Raw genomic sequence first — 15,503 nt, 5'->3', positions numbered from 1 at the left:
CATGACTTATGGAAGTGTTTTGCATGACTACACATGTAGTGTATATATATATATGTATATATATATACATGTATTTATACTATAGATATACAATGAGTACAATAATATAAATGAAAATCAGATTAAAATAAATAGTAAAATGAAATTGAGCAATTAATTTTGTCAGTGTTTCTTTAACAAAGTATTTTCATATCAATCATTTCCTTAACTTTTATACTTTTTATTTCAATATTATCATCATTTTTGAGCATATCCCTACCTTACCCATTAATCTATTCCTTTTTTTAAAAAAGGAGAAAAACAGTTCAGCAAAACCAACAAACTACATATCAATTGTGTAACTATAATAGCCAAACTTTGCCCCAGCAAGATTAGGAAATGTACATCCCTTATTTCACCACAGCAGTGGACTACTATGGGTGCAGAATATTGCATATGCAGTCAGACTCAGTCATTGTTTTAGTTGGTTATGCTGATTTTTAAAAATTAATCTTTGTTATAGGAAAAGGGATAGAGTATAGGGGGAAAGAGCTCCTGTGTGCTTAGAAACAGATGTTTCAGTAACCCATAAGCTCAGCAGGAGAAGCACAATGGCAGACGGATCAGAGAGCTGACCCTAGAGCTTAGAAGACAAAAGTTCAAGCTTCACTTCTCACACACCCTGGTTGTGTGACCCTGGGCAAGTCATTTAATCTCTCTGTGTCTGAGGTAACTCCCTTAAACTATAAATTGCAGAGAAGGTACAGATCTTTCTAATGCAGGAGTTCCTTATGTCCATAAAATGGAATTCATCAAATCCCTAGACTTAAATATAGTAATAAGGATGTGGGAATAGGGATATAAGGATGCCCCCCTCCCTCAAAATAGTGCTGCTCTTAACTGAGCAGGGAATACAACACATCAACAGAGTACACCTAGATCTCAGTGAGAATAATGCATCCCACGAAGAGGCCAAAGTAGAGCAATTAAGAATGGCTAAGAGGAAGAACACAACCTTAGCCTTAAGAGGAGTCCAGGTTTCCAAGATGCAAAGGAGAGAAATGGAATTCACCCTAGATATGAGGGACAGCCTGAGCAAAAGAAGAGGCAAGAGACTGAATGCTGAATTGGGTAACCAGAGGTTGCTTAGAGAAAGTTAAAAGAAAAAGGAAATTCATCACATTTTATTGTCCTCTAGGGGTGTTTTGAGTGATTGACATGCCATTTCCACTATCCCCAACATAACCAGAGCCAACATCACAACTGTGGCACTTGAAAGTTAAATAATGTGAGATTCATTTGGAGCGAAGTTCCCCATGTTCCATTCATCCTGGGTGACAAAATGTACTAACAATAACATAGAGAACAGAATGGCACATACATTTTGGCTGCTAATTCCTTGGAACCCAAACCCAATAAGAAATCCACTTGTAACTTTACAAGGACTTCTACTTCTCTCAGTCCACCCTCTGATTTTTCTGTGCCTTCAAGGCCCAAAGTGGGGATCAAGAAGTTATAGATAAGTGAATTGGTAGCTGCTGAATAAATTGTATTACAGCCAATAGAATCCCCAGCTAAAATTAAACTGCCCATGGCAAGGCTGTTGTGTAAATAAAACCATTGTTCCTTTGTATATTAAAATTGTATTTCTCAAACACACAAGAAGAATGGACACAAATTGCATGGGCTGGGGGGTTTGAGGTGGACATGGCAACTCATTTAGGACAAAATGATAGCACATAATAAAAAGATTTATTGGGTGACTAAAATGAAAATTAAATTCCTGTTAAAATATTTATGTAGATGTGGCTGAAACATTCTGCTGGGAGATAAATCAGAGCGGCCTATGGCATTTTGCAGACATAATTCCGCCATTCTCTCCCTGCAAATTTAGTGCTTACAAGATGTTAATGGTGGCTCAGTTTCCAGGACAGTCTCCATAGACTATTTTTGCTCAGCAGGTGGTAAGAATTTGCATCCATATTTCAAATATAAGTCTCTCTCATTACTGGTTTCTTATTTCTTTATGATTTATATCTCTATAAAATTCCAGCTATTGCAATAGGGAAAGAGATCTCAAAAAGGCAAATTCTGCATAATATGAACATTTATCATTGGCTTTCTTCATTTTTTTTTTCCTTTTACTTCATCTTGCAGAAAAGAGGGAGAGTGACGTGTGGTGCTTGGGGGAATAACACGACTTTTCTAACCTAAAAAAATCATGCCCTTTGAAAAAGCTTTCCAAAATTGAGGGTGCTCTCATTGCAAATGACGCTCGCAGCAAGTGGCCATATTATTTGCACCATTACTTCAATTTAACTGAACCGTGATCTTTAAAAAATATATATGTACATTGGAAAGTAAATGCACTTGGATAACTAATAATTTGTAAGAGTGGTAATCAGTAAAAATCACTAAGTGCTTTTGGTAATAAGACTACACATCAGGAATTGATTTGGCATTTCATGCTGAAGTCAAATGCAATTTTAGAGTGGGGACACTCCAATTTTGTGCTACTTTCAGAACATGAGGGTGGCAATGACTGTATCACCGTGTATAAGCTTCAATCAGTCTACCAACAAACTCTTCCACCTCTCAGTACTGGTAGAAATCATGCCAAAGCAAGATTACTATTTGTTCTTTCTTGTGACCTCACAAGTTCCAAGAATTAAAAGCATTTTCTGGAGTGATAAAAAGTTATGAGGAAGTAGAATCGGGAAGTGTGCTGGAGTCAGCTCTCATTAGCTCAGAAGAGTCAATTGTTAAATTTTCAGTGCCAGTGTGTACAACTTGGAAACAGATGAACACAACAAATCAGGGCTTGATTGAGATGACTCTGGTAGCGAGAATGTTTTTTCTGCATCTTCTGTGTTGGAACATTAGTACCTAAACAAGCAGTGGGCAGAGAAGATCATCATAGGGATTGTTTGCCAGGATAATAATTCTGGTCCTTTGCTAGAAGGAGAATCAGTGGCCTGTGAAGTATCACCATTCTCAGGGATATTGGAATTACTTCCCATCTATAGCAGTTGGTCAGTGACTGGTGTTGATGGAATCGGTGAAAGTGAGCCCCCTCATCCACAGGGACTGTTTCCTTCAGATATGATTGTGATGGCCAGGCTAAAACCAGGACAAATGGTTGGGAGGACCTGCTGTTCCAGGGCTTTGGGGCTGAGGTTTAGGGGCTGTTTCTATCAGGATCTCAGGAAGTGGTGGTGGTGGATTTGACTTATCTGACACACATGAGTTCACGTTGACTCCTGTGTCTCCCTTACACTATCTTGCTGCTTCAGTTAAGCTGACTTGCATGTCCTAGGAGTGGCAATGGATATGTCATATCAATAAAGAAACTGAGGATTCAAGAACTTAAGTAACTTTCTAATTAAGTATATTTCAACAATAGAATCCAGGACTTCTCAAAGTGGGGTTCAGGAAGTTAAGGAAAAAGGGAATTGGAGAGCATACAAAAGTGAGTGATGAGTCTGTAGAATTATCTCAAAAATAACTAAACCTTTTAGAATCCATGGATCCCATCAAGGCACAACTTAGGTGCCATCACTTTAAAGAAGTCTGGTCTAAGCCCCTTCATCTCTTACATGTATCTCTTTCCCTTACCTCCTCTCCCTTTGCTCTCTTCTCTCCTTACCACTTCTCTGTGCCATTTCTCTGCATTTATCTCTATTTCTGTGTGTCTCTCACTATCTCTCTGTCTCTGTCTCCCACTGTCTCTCTGTCTGTGTCTCTGTCTTTGTCTCTCTCTATCTGTCTGTCTGTCTCTGTCTCTCCCCCTCTCTTCTCTCTCCTCCCTCTGTCTCTCCCTCCCCCCCCACCTCTCCTTTTCCTCTCTCTCCCTCTCCTCTTTCTCTCTGTCGGTTGGTCTCTCTCTCTCTCTCTCTCTCTCTCTCTCTCTCTCTCTCTCCCTCTGTGTGTGTGTGTGTGTGTGTGTGTGTGTCTCCCCCTCTCCTCTTTCTCCCCCTTCTGTCTCTCCCTCTCCTCCCCACCTCTCTCTCTCCCTCCCCCTTGCTCTCTCTCCTCTTCCTCTCTCTCTCTGTCTCTTCCCTCCTCTCCCCTCCCCTCCCCTCCCCGCCTCTCATATTCACTTAAGTGTGTTTGTGTCCCATCATATCCCCCAGTAGAATGTTACCTCTTTGAGGATATGGACAGTTCCATTTTGTTTTGTATTCCCAATATCTACATAGTACTATGCTTTAGGCATTGTAGAGGCTAAATAAATAGTTGTCCAATTGGACTGGTTGCTATCTAGCCCAGAATAGAGAAGATTCAGAGGAAAACATGATAGTTATCTTCAAATACTTGACAATGGCTATCACCAGAAAAAGGGTTAAGCTTGTTCTGCTTTTTCAGAGGAAAAAACTGAGTACAGGAAATAGATATCGCAAAAAAAAAAAAGGAAACTTCAGTTCAGTGTAAAGGAAAACTTTGTATAATTACTATTGTCCAAAGGAGGAATTGGCTTTACTTGAAGGTAATGGGGTCAGTCTTCAAACAAAGACTGGATGCCCACTTGTCATGCAAGTTATAGAGGAGATTATTGCTAGGGGGCAGGAGGTGCTAGGGAGAGGGAGAATGGCTTCCAAGATCCCTTCCAATTCAAAAATGATGGGATTCAGTAGGGATATTCAGAAGTGTTCCATAGCACTCCACTATTAACTCATTTATTTAATCAAATGCAATCTGATTCTTCATCTGCTCAACTCCCCGCACAACTCTAAAGACAATATCAATCAAGAAAATTGAAAATATGCTAAGGGATACAAATTGCTAATGTTTATAGATATGTCAAAACTATGGGGAGTCCATGCAGAGAACACTAATCAAAGAGGAAGGCCCAGAAGGGTATTATTGTTTTTTCTGTCAAAAACCTGGCAACCATCATCCTTCCAACCCTTTGTGCACATAACTTGCTAGTCAACAGAAGTGATCCGCTAGGGAGAATACATTAATCCGAAGCTTATTGATGACAATTTCCTAAATGGCTTAGTACTTCTTTCATTGTAAAACCAGCCATTTATCTCCTGTTAATACAGAATCCTAGCAATATGTACATCAGAGGGCATTTGATCCGATGCATACCTAAACAGGAATTGTCTCTGCAACATTGTCAACAGGAAGACATTCTTTCTGCCTTTACTAGAAGACCTCCAGTGATGGGGAGCCCATTTCTTTCAGAGGCCAACCATTCCATTTTGAGATTGCTCTAATTGTAAAGACTTTTCATATGCAGAATACTCTCTGGAATACTTTCCCAACCTATACTAGAGCTGGGCCCCCAGGGTTGAAACTGTTCTCAAGGGTTTTGTTGTTGTTGTTGAGTTGGTTCAGTCATGTTTGATCCTCCATGGCCCCATCTGGGATTTTCTTGGCAAAGGTATTGAAATGATTTGCCATTCTCCAGGTCATTTTACAGATGAGAAACTGAGGCAAACATCTGGGTCACATAACTAGTAAGTGCCCAAGGAAGGATTTGAACTCAAGTCCTCCTGACTCCGGAGCCAGCACTCTCAAGTTTTAGAAGGTATTCTTTAGGTATGCATACATGATAATAATGTCTTATTACCACAGGATCATAGAGTTCTACTGGGAAGAGACCTCAGAGTCTTCAGACTATAGGTCACACACATACACCCCGCCAGCCTTCTTCCCCTTACCAATCAGCCATTAGACAAAATTGATTCTTAGGAAAGAAATTTACTAAGATGGCATAATAACAACAAATAAAACCCTTGACCCCATAAATACAGGGAACACTCCCCTGAAACATATTCAATGTCTGTGGGAAGAATGAGTACAAATTTAGAATGCAGAGTTACTGCAATAGATATACAGGGGACATATGAACAAAACAACTCACAAATCTGGAATTACAGGTATCATCTCTCCTCATGGAGTCTTCACAAAGTTCCTTCCTGATTATGGTGTCTGTTGAATAGGCTACTCAGATGGACTGCCAGAATATTTCATTTCCTCAATTCAACTAGGACTAGCTCTCTCTCCAGGCCATTGCCAGCTTCCTTTTCTGCTGCCAGAGGTCTGATCCCTTAAAACTGCTTCCTCCCAAGAGTGACTACCCTTCTGGAGTAATGTCTATCTATGTTGTATATCTCTGTCTTGCCAACTCTGTCTCAAACTCTCTAAAAGTGACTATCCAACTGTTGTATGATATGTTTTCTTCTGGGTGAGTAACTATGCTTCTAGACACCATGACTTATGGGAAGGAGAAAAGGTATCTCCCTCTCTACCCCTGCTTGGTGTCTCCTACAAGCAACTCGACTTGAACTCACTCAAACTACTGAACTCTCCTAAGGCTTAGATATTTAAATGTCTGAAAATGCATGTGAAACTTGCTTGTCCAATGAATTTGCTCCCTTCAATTCTAGAGTACACTGTTCACATTTCAAAAGGGATCCCATGGTTTTAGCAACTTAATATGCATTAATACTTCACTACATGTTATCAATTATTTTCTTTCTGTGACTACACCAAATATGTGTGTCCGTGTGTGGGGGGAGGGTGGTGTGAGGGGGTGCTTCTCTCTCCTCTATACTTAAATCTGCTTCTATGCAATGTCTACTGTTTGCTTCTTGCTGTTCCCTCTGGTTTCCAGTGGAACAAATCAAATCTGTCTTCCAGGTTAGCTCTTCAAAAATACTTAAAGAGAAGTATAATGTTCCCCAAAATGTTCTTGTTTCCAGGATAAAAATTCCCAGTCACTTGAGTGATCTTCGTATAGTATCATCTAGAAAGCCATTAACATCCTTGTCATCTGCCTTTTGATATTTTCTCACTCATCAATGTCCTTCCTCAAATGGAGCATCCAAAATTGGACAAATGAAATCATCAAATCTCAGTACTGGAAAGGAACCAGAGTCATCTAATCTGATCCATATCTAGACAAGAGACCCTTCTGCCATATGAATGAATGAAATAGCATTTATCAAGTACCTGTTGTGGGTAAAGTACTGTGGTAAGTGCTAGAAATACTAATATAAAAAATAATTTAGTTCCTGCTCTCAAGGAGTTCACATTCTAGTAGGAGGTGACAACATACAAGGAAGTTTATTGCTATAAGTCAGATAGAAAATTCCCATGGTCGTTAGGGTACAGCAGCAAAGCTAGTAAACACGCAGGTTCTTTCATGTCAATTCCCCTATTAAAATGATATCAGTTTCTGATGTTGAACCATTTGTCAGTGTCAAAAGAGGGTGGTGACAGTTTTTCTTTTCTGGGTCTCAAGTAGCCATGGGTACTGCTGAAGTTGCTTCCCAAGTTGACAGCTATGAGTGCTGGATCGTAAGCAGGATAAAGGAGTGGCCTGGGCCAAGAGTGGGGGTCGGGGTGGTGCTAACATTTAAATATTAGTTAATGGCAGTTGGTCAGAAGCTAATATTGGCAGAGTTGAATATCACCAGAGTGATTGTTCCCCTCAGTAAGCACTGGAGGGTCTGTTCTAGGAGCAGGGTCAGTGGTATGGGGTGGCGGGGGCGGGGTTTACTGCTATTGCCAAGGCTTTTGCTTTGCGTATTGTAAGTTATTTCCTGAGAGCAGGTGGTAGTGGTTTCACTCACCTGACACATCATCTCTCTTTCCTTTCCCTCAGAGTGCATTGATGCTTCATCTAAGCTGCCCCATAAGTAACTGCTGAGTGACAACTGGTGAGTATGTTTGACCCTTTTTTCCCAGGATTTCAAAGCCTAGACCAGTGAATTGCAACTTCTACCAATCAAGAAAGGTCTTGGTCAAGAGTTCTATGATGGATTACATGTCTACTGTTTGAGGATCAGTCTGGCTAAATAGAAAGACGTAAATCAACAGAGTGGAGAATGAAGATGTCTTGTAAATGATGTATTCTGTCATATGACTATGATTTCTGTCGATAGAGGAAGGGCCCACCCTGACAAAATCCACATCCTTGAATTATTGAAGTATCCCTCTCTTGGGCAGACAAAAGAAAGAAATGAAGGAAGGAAGGAATAACAAATGAATGTGAAGTATTTTGAATACTGCTAAATCTTATTAAAATGTGAGGCACTTTTGAGAACACCCATCTTTAGTCAGACAAAAGACTAGGTCATTCTGCTCTAAACTATTACATCACTGGATATGGGAAAGAATGCTGATTTCCTTAACAGACATTACTTTCAAAAAGTAAAACTACAAACCCCAGATTTGCATTCAGTGTAAACCCTCAAAAAATTCTGTGGTAGCAGTTTAAATTCCACCATTATATTTTCATTCCTTTAGCTTAACAGGAGTAAGAAAAAAATGGCTAGAAACCTAAGTTCTGGAACCCTCTCTTAATGTGCTTCATTTAGAGGCCTAATACCATGAGGATGTCCCCCTAGGTTGCTAAATTGGGAAAATTATAACCTGATTTCCTGGCAAAATCCAAATTGAGGCTACAAACTTTTTACAATGGCATAGATATAAACATATTTGAGCTCCTCTGGAAGTATATCTGTGCATGTGTGTGTGTGTGTGTGTGTATATATATATATATATATATATATATATATATATATATATATATATATATATATATATACATATATACATATACACTACATATTTATATTTATATATATACACACACACATATGATCTAACAACATTTCTTTTTATTTTATAGTTTAAATTATTGTCAAATCAGATCAGTCATCTTTACAAGACCACACCAATGACCTTGAAAGGAATATACCTATGCTCCATCTCCCAGATATTTAGATAAAAGTTCAAGAACTTGATAATTCTTCCAGTCGCATAATAATCGCAACAGAAAGGCTCAAATTCATTGTTAATGACCCCAGAGTTAATGCCCTGAAGCACAAGAATTCATACTAGCTCTTAAACCTTTTCCTTAATTGTATAATGTAGGGCAATATTTTTGTTCTAATCAAGACAACTTTTCCTTCCCATCATTCCCTGTTGAATTATAAATGTTCTAAAAGGTTATAGCTTTTATCCCTGTCAAAATATTATTAATACAAGTAAAAATCTATATTCTGTGAGATGGAGTTTGTCTCTTGACAAGACTAAATTCTAGTGAATTAGGAAGTAAACTCTTTTTTTATTATTATTACTAAAGCCTCACCAATGGGAAGAATGGGGAGAAAACAAGTTTATGCACAGGCCTATGATTTATTTGGTGGTGAGAACTTCCTGTAGGAAAGTTCCTTCCACCAATGCAAAGATCTGCAATGTATTATCGATGTATTCTCTAAAAAGCCATCTAGAGCACTCTGAGTTTAAGGGACTTGTTCATGGCCATGTAATTAGTACGCATCAAAGTGAGGGCCTGAACCCAGGTTTTCTTGACTCCAAACCTAGTGTCTCCCACCAACACAATTCTCTACAATGTTGGAGTTTGGACTAAATATTTACAACCTAACAGATTTTTAAATACATTTCTATGGAAGAGGAAGTGTGATGAGATGGCAGGATCATTTCCCTTAAAGTTAGGAAAAACCTGAATTTAAATCTCAATCTGATATTTCCTAGTTGTGTGACCCTTGAACAAATCATTTAATCTCTCTCTGCCTCAGTTTATTTATCTGTAAAATAAGGATTATTCCTATATTTATGCCACAGGGTTGATGTGAGGATCAATTGACAGTCAATATGTATTTATTAAGCACCTAATATGTATGTAAAAGAGCAGCTAGGTAGCACAGTGGATAGAGCACCAGGCCTGGAGGCAAGAAGACCTGAGTTCAAATCCAATCTCAGACACTTACTAGCTGTATGAGCTTGGGGAAGTCACTTAACCCTCTTTGCCTTAGTTTCCTCATCTGTAAAATGATCTGGAGAAGGAAATGGCAAACCACTCCAGTACCTTTTCCAAGAAAATTCCAAATGGGGTGATGAAAAGTTGGACATGACTAAAATGACTGAACAACAATGTATGTAAAGCACTTTACCAAGTTCAACACATGATATGACTCAGTTGCTGTTTCTTTTAATTGTTCAACTTGATTATTGACTATTCAGATAGGGACGTATGAGAAGTTGGTTTCTGATACCTTTTTCAGCCTGGTCACATACTTTCTTTCTCACCCCTCAGGACTCAAATGCAATTCCTTTTAGCTATCTAAGGCCCCTGCTTTGGCACCTTAATCAAAGATTCTCTCCCTTGATAAAGTCCCTTATGGATTTTGTTGTTGTTGTTCAGTCATTGTAATCATATCTGATTCTTCGTGACCCCATTTGGGGTTTTCTTAGTGGAGATACTGGAGTGCTTTGCCATTTCCTTCTCCAGTTCACTTCACAGATGAGGAAACTGAGGCAAACAGGGTTAAATGACTTGCCCAGGGTAACACAGCTAGTAAGTGGCTGAGGCCAGGTTTGAACTCAGGAAGATGAGTCTTCCTTACTCCAAGCCTGGCATTGTAATCAGTGCACCAGCTATCTGCCTCCTTATGGGTTAGAATTCGTTTTCCCTTTACTAGCTAAGGATCTGAACATTGTAACGATAGATGTAATCTGTGCACTAAACCAATACTAATTTATTCCTGAACTAACCCCTACTCCACTCATTCTTACAGTTAGAAATGACACAAACATGATCATCATAAAGAAAAAAATCCTTCACTTACTCCTCCAGATCACTATTACTATTGACTGGTGTCTTCCCCATCCAGGGCCAAACTGATAGAAAGAATATTCATTCTACATTTGCGGTTTCTCTCTTCTCACCATGCACTCACTTCTTAAGCCAGAGAAATAAAGTTGGTAACCACACTGCTCTCCTGAAACTACCTTCTTAAAGGTCACTAATGGCATCTTTATTGCCAAATCCACTAGCATTTTATTTCTGCCTTCGCGCTCCAGTGAGCTCTGTGAAACTTGACATCTTTGACCATCCTTCCTTCCTGATTCTCTCTGCCTCCTTGGTCCCTATGTCTTTGCACTTGCTGCAAACTGGGATTCCCTCCCTTCTCTAACATGTCTCTTGGAATCCCTTCTAGACTGTGCATAAGAGCCTTCTTCTGCATCAAACGTTTTGTGATCTCCTGAGCTTCCAATGCCTTCCCCTCTACATTGTTGTTTCTTTTAGTCATTTTTTCAGTCATGTCTGACACTTTGGGACCCCCTTTGGGGTTTTCTTGTGTTCTGTACATATATATGTCTCTCTGTGTGTTTTGTATATATTTATATATTAACATACTGCTTCTCTTATTAGATTGAACAGACCTTGAGGACAAGGGCTTGCTTCCTTTATATCTTTCTATCCCAAGCACTTAGCATAGTGCTTGGCACATAGTACATACTTAGTAAATGCCTGCTTATTGGCTTGCTTGATTGATTTGCATAACACCAGATTCTCATAGTTCAACTTCTATGACCTTTCCTTTGTTTTCCAGGATTCTTATCCTTTCGTCTGTTACACTGGAATGTCTTCCCAGACTCTCTTCTGGGTCCTCTTCTCTTCTGTTGCTATAGTTTCCCCCTTGGAATTTTCATTCATTTTGATGTCTTTGTTACATTTATGAAGACCATTCCCAGGTCACCTCCAACCTCTTCTTAGAGTTCCAGGGCAATATTTCCCAATCTTAGTGAATATCTCCATGTCTATGTCCCACGGCATCTTAAGTTCAATATGGCCAAAATTAACCTTGTCATCTTTCCCCAAAACTTCTTAGTTTTTGGCGATAACATTGCCATCTTCCCAGTCACTAAAGCCTGTAACCTCAGTCATCTTTGACTTATTTCTGTCATTTACCTTTGGCATTCAATTATTTGTCGAGCTCTGGTAATTCCATTTCCACAATATCTCTGCAATTCATCTGTTCCTTTTCCTTCTCATTGAAACCACTTTCAGTTTAGGTTATCAAATCAAATCAGAAAATACATGTAAAGTCCTTTGCAAAATGTTAAATGCCATACAAACATTAACCATCATCATCATCGTCACCTTTATCATCATCTCTTCTCATCTGGACTAGGGTAATAAGGATTCTTTCTACTTCCAATATAGCTCTGACTATTCATGATGCTGCTCAATTAATTCTCCTAATATTTCTTTACTCAAAAACATTTAATAATTGTTCATAGAATAATGAAGTGGCAAATACATGGGGTTTAGAACAAGCTCTGGGTTCAAATTACAGTTTAATTCCTCTGTGACCTTGTTCAAATCAGTTCACTTCTCTGATAGCTACCTCACACAATGGATATAGTGCTGAACTTGCAGACTGGAGAACCTGGAAAACTTACTACCTTCATTACTCTGAGTAGGTCACTTGAGTAAGTCACTTAAACTCAGTAAGTATCTTTTATTCATATTTAAAATACCCAAATAGTGGCACCTACCTCACAGGGCTGTTGTGAAGGTCAGATTAGATAACATGTAAAGTGCTTGGCAAACTTTAAAGTACTGTATGAAATGTAGCTATTTTCTTGGGGCAACTAGGTGGCGCAGTGAGTAGAGTACTGGCCCTGGAGTCAGGAGGACCAGACTTCAAATCCAGCCTCAGACACTTGGCACATTTACTAGCTGTGTGACCTTGGGCAAGCCACTTAACCCCAATTGCCCTGCCTTCCCCCCTGCAAAAAAAAAATGTAGCTATTTTCTGGCCTCAGTTTCTTCATTTGTAAAATGATGAGGGTTAGAAAAGATGAGCACTCAGGTCTCTTACAGCTCTAAATTTATGACTGCCTATTCAATAAAATACATATTCTGATTCAGCTATTTGGGCATCTCTGCAATTCATTTTTACCCTAATTTCCCATCCTTAATATATACCAGTTCCCTTAGTTCACTCTAAATTCCAGCCAGTCTAGGCTATTCTATATCTATTAATCCTACTCTTCTTCTTCAGATCTCCATTCCTTTGCTCGTGCTAACCCCTCCTCCCCCTACCTGGAATAGAATAACAGGGATGGGCAACCTGCAGCCTCAAGGCCACATGTGGCCCTCTAGGTTCTCAAGTGTGGTCCTTTGAGTGAATCCGAATCTGTGAAATTGGTGGCCTTGAGGCTGCAGGTTCCGCACCCCTGGACTAACCTAACCCTACTGGTATAGTGGAAGGAATCCTTGCTCTTTAGTCAAAGCTCTTCGGCCTTTGTATTGGCTGTAAGCTGGAAGGATCTCCTTCTCTAATCTGTCTATGTCTTTGCATTGTTGGGATGCACTCTCTCCCCAAGTCTGCCTCTTGGCATCCCATCAAGATATGGCATAAGAGCAAGTCAGTAGACTGATGCTTCCCACCAGTTTGACCTTAGGGAATCACAATCCCCTCAAACCACAGTTTCTTCATCTACAAAATGAGGGAATTGGATTAGACAGACTCTGAGGTCCCTTCCAGCTCCAGCAGTATGATCCTACAATCGCCATTACCTAATACAAATATACACCTGTCAAAAATCCTCCCTCCATTCAAGACCAAGTTCGCCGCATGGTAATTTGGTCATATGGATGCTCAGTTTAACTGGGCTAATTGATTGACCTTCACATAGATATCATTTGTCCAGGCAATTTATGTTTCTTGTCTTAAAAAGTATCATAGTTAGCAAAAAAAAAAAAATCATTCCTCAAACAGAACCAAGTTAAAAGTGTTCTCTGATGCAGAAATTGTACTTCCAACAGAAAAGGCAATCACAACTCCCCAGAAGGGGTTTCCCCAATTTTTCACCAAGAGTTTACCATTGTGGTCAGTTTGGGAGCTTAGGATGTCCCTTACATGGGAAGGAAAAGTTTGGAATCTAAATAACTTTAATCTGCATCTCATCCAAATTTTCAGGTTTAATTTGTGTTTTAGGCAAAAACGTCACAAGCAAAACCCTTTCATGAGAAAGTGACTGAGCTAATAAAACATCTTTTAAAAAAATCCTTTGCATTTGAACATTCTGAAATGATTCCCATAATCTGATATTCTGCAGCTAATGCACATCTGCATATCTACCCATAAGGCATACAGGTAAAGTCAGAGCTTCTTCCATCTAGACAAATGGAGAGCTAATGATGAGATCAGGTGTATTGCTGAGCTACAGTTCCGGGATGAATTTGCATAGGAAGTGAAGGCATTTCCCATTCTGATTATTCAGCCACCCTTAGAACCTGATGGCATACAGAGAGATCCAAAGTTCCTGAAACTGCTAGGTTTCATATACTCATCTATAAAGACGCATCTAAGGACAAAATAGGGGCAGCTAGGTGGCACAGTGGATAGAATGCCAGGCCTGAATCCAGGAAGACTCATCTTCCTGAGTTCAAATCTGGCCTCAGATAGTTACTAGCTGTGTGACCCTGGGCAAGTCACTACACTGGTTTGCCTCAGTTTCCTCATCTGTAAAATGAGCTGGAGAAGGACATGGCCAACCACTCCCCCATCTTTGCCAAGAAAACCCCAAATGGGGTCAAAAAGAGTCATACATGACTGAAATGACTGAACAACTATAAAGACAAAACAATCATTGGATCCCAGATGTTTGCTCTTAGTATGTCCCTTGAAATCTTCACAAATTACATATTTTCCATTTGTGTGACCCTATAAAGACTGCAAGTGTTCAGATATATAATCTTTTTGTTTCACAATCACTCTGCTAGGTCTCATTATACCTATTTTGCAGGTGGGAAACTGAGGTTCAAGGATTTTAAGTAACTTGCCCATAGTTGTATAGGTAATAAGTGTCAGAAGTGGGATTTGAACAGATCCATCTTCAACTCCAAGTTCAGCACTTTCCATTACTTCCTACTGCCTTAAAAATTCCAATAAAAGTTAGATATTCCAGGGACTGATTATTGCCATTAACACAATGTCCGACATTGAGGACAGAATGCTTGGCTTGGAGTCAAGATCTGGTTTCAAACCCTACCTCTGAAACATTGCTATTGAAGTGAGTAAATTAAGTATTAGTTATATATCATGACTTCGTTGACCCAAAACACCATTTGTTCTACAAACCAACTGCTTGGATAATAGTTGGATAATAGCTTGGATAATGGTGCTGAATTTGTCACAAAAATTGTGGCATCCTCTTCCAATGGAGCTTCAAGAGAAATCAAAGTCCAGATAAATATTTTTCAATCAATGCCATCAGACTATAAATCTTGCATTGAAGTTCCAAAGCAAGATCAAAATGTTTCTCCAAGAGAAAGGGAAAACCAATAAATGATACAATTTCTGGTATATGACCAGGAAAATCTATCTATCATAACAAAGTGTTTTATGACTTACTCTTCGTGACCCCATTTGGGGTTTTCTTGGCAAAGATACTCACGTGGTTCACCATTTCCTTCTCTAGCTCATTTTACAGATGAGGAAACTGAGGTACAAGAGTTAAATGACTTGCTCAGGGTCACACAGCTAGTAAGTGTTTGAGGCCAGATTTGAACTCACGTAGATTCCAGATCTGCCATTCTATCTACTGCGCTACCTTGCTGACCAAAGAAATATGACATAAAGGGGTTGTAAATTACAAAGGTTCAAAAAATAATAAATTATGAAAACAAGCACAATTTTATCAGGTCAAATGACAACAATAATTAGCATCTCTGATCCATTACA

Source organism: Trichosurus vulpecula, chromosome 6 (assembly GCF_011100635.1).
Source record: "Trichosurus vulpecula isolate mTriVul1 chromosome 6, mTriVul1.pri, whole genome shotgun sequence".
NCBI classification, from domain to species: Eukaryota; Metazoa; Chordata; class Mammalia; order Diprotodontia; family Phalangeridae; genus Trichosurus; species Trichosurus vulpecula.
This window is presented reverse-complemented; position numbering follows the sequence as displayed.